The sequence below is a fragment of the Propithecus coquereli genome, unplaced genomic scaffold (assembly GCF_000956105.1).
Source record: "Propithecus coquereli isolate 6110/MARCELLA unplaced genomic scaffold, Pcoq_1.0 Scaffold123, whole genome shotgun sequence".
Taxonomy (NCBI): Eukaryota; Metazoa; Chordata; class Mammalia; order Primates; family Indriidae; genus Propithecus; species Propithecus coquereli.
In genome coordinates, this window is record NW_012136414.1 from 2,443,032 (window position 1) to 2,445,373 (window position 2,342).

The following is a 2,342-nucleotide window of genomic DNA, read 5'->3' on the forward strand; positions in this document are numbered from 1 at the left end:
AGTATCATCCATGAATGAGCAGCCACAAAGACCACAGTCAACAACACACACACACACACACACACACACACACACCCACTACAGGAGATGGACGAGGCTGCAGTGGGAGAGGCAATGTTAGTTGCATCACTAAGTTGAGAAATGGTGTTAGAGGGGGCGGGGAGGGGTGCAGGGGACACACAAGTTCTTGGCTTCTCCTGGGGAAAGGTCTGTTGCTGAAGTGACTGGTTTTCTTAAGCATGGATATTGCATCTAAAGCTTCAAGCCGCTGCCTTCAGGCTCCGGGAGGCTTCCCACCTGAGGGCTGCACTTCAGTTCTCCACCTTCTGGGACTCTGTTGCATTTGCAGTGATGAGGTTCTCTACCTGGGCTTCCTCATCTCCTGGAGCCCGGGGCTTCTGATTGAAACTTCCCTTGCACCTGTGACTTAGGATTAGGATCCCAACCGACACCAATGCCCCATCCTCAGCTCTGGTAGTCATAATGGAAAGTGTCCATTTCATTCTCCTGCTCAGCTGCACCGGCCAGGACCATGGGAGCCAGTAGGCTGTACAGAAAGATCAGCACCACCTCCATGGTGTCTGCACAGCTGGTCCCCTCCAAGATGATCCTGCCTTTAAGTCATTTCATCTCCAGTGCCAAACATGTGACTGTGAATGAAGCTGTCTAGGACCTTCCAGAACGGTTCATCTGCCTGCTGAGAATCACTGAGTGGCGTTAGTCAGTGCTACAAGGAGCAAAAGTATCAATGAGATGATCAGTTCCACAAATTCTTCACTCGCAGAATATGAGAGCAAAATAAAATGGTGTTTTAAGTCATTAAGTTTTGGGGTATTTTGTTTATATGGCAAAAGTAACTGAAACAGCTAGTGAGTGGTAGAACCTGAATGTGAGCTGGACACTCTGACACCAGAGCTCTTACCCTTAATTCCTAAAGATGAGCAAACACCAATAATCTGTGACACACTTTCTACTTCTATTTGCATGTACCGGGATCTTGCCTTAACCACAAGTGCTGAATTTCTAATGGTGACATTTCTGCCACCAGTGGAAATGTTGATGGGATTCCTCAGACAAATCACGGTACTCATTATCTATTGCATACTTGAGAGACATTATCCCTGATCACCGAATGCTTAGTAAAGTCTATTTTATTTCCTACTTATTAGAAAACACGTTTCTTAACTTTTTATTGGTGTGTAACACACATATAGAAAAAGGCACAAATCATAAGTGTATGATTTAATAAATTATCATAAAGTGAACTCCCTCATGTAATCACTACCCAAGCAAGAAATAGAATATTGCCATCTCCCCAGAACTCCCCCTTAAGCCACCTCTTAATCCCTTTTCTCTTCTTTAAATTGCTCCCTCAGCTCTGCCAGGCTGTACAATCTGTTAATGTTTTGATTATTACTCTTTTGGTTTAGGGCAGGTAAGAAGTGTAGTTGGGATTATAACTTTTGTTGTAAATTTATCCAAGATTTTATTGCTGTAATCTCAAATTGGAGGAAAAAAATAGATTTTTACTTTTCTTTGCCTTTGCCTTTTATTGTTTGTGTTAATTATGTTTGAATGAGAAGTAGCTGAGAAAAATAAAACTTAACTGGGAGTCAGGACACCCAGGTTCTGGTTTTAGTTCTGCTACCATACATTGTGCTTATGTGGGGGAATATTTAGAGAAACAAAGAACATATCTGAATTTTATTGGCTCTTTATCAAAGGGTCATAGGGATATGCATATTTGATTGATTTGCTGGTGTTGAGCACCTCTTTAGTCTCAAAGTCTGTGGAAGACAAGGGGCCCTATCACCTGGGGATTACAATTGATTGCTTCAGCTATTGGTCCCTTCATAAACATCAGAATTTACATTAGCCAAATAATGTAGATTTGAAGATATCTCAGGGGGGATTTGATTCCATTAGGAGTTATGAAGGCATCACAGTTCAATAAAATGAGCCAAAGAGCTGGAATATCAGGACTATGGATTTAATTTCCTCTCTCCCATTAACTCTCTGTAGAACAAACTCTGTGTGGTCTTTCTCAAATCTTCAAATACAGCTGGAAAAATGTTGACTTTCCTCAATAGAATATTCTAGACAATAGAAATATATTGGCTATTTTGCTCAAGAAAAATATGATGCAATACACATATATAATTTAAAATTTTCAACAGCTACCTTTAAAAAGTTAAGAAAGGTGAAATTACTTTAAAAATATATTTTGTTTAACCCAATGTATCCAAAATATAATCACTTCAACTTCTAGTCAACATAAAAATTATTAATGCAATGTTTTACATTCTTTTTTTTAACTAAGTTTTTAAAATTTGGTGTGTTTT

The 2,342-nt window shown here is 39.7% G+C and overlaps 1 pseudogene; it reads right to left on the bottom strand.

Moving 5' to 3' along the window:
- Nucleotides 1–209: 209 nt before the first annotated feature.
- On the bottom strand, nucleotides 210–599 carry LOC105804991 (annotated as a pseudogene).
- Between the last annotated feature and the right edge of the window lie 1,743 nt (nucleotides 600–2,342).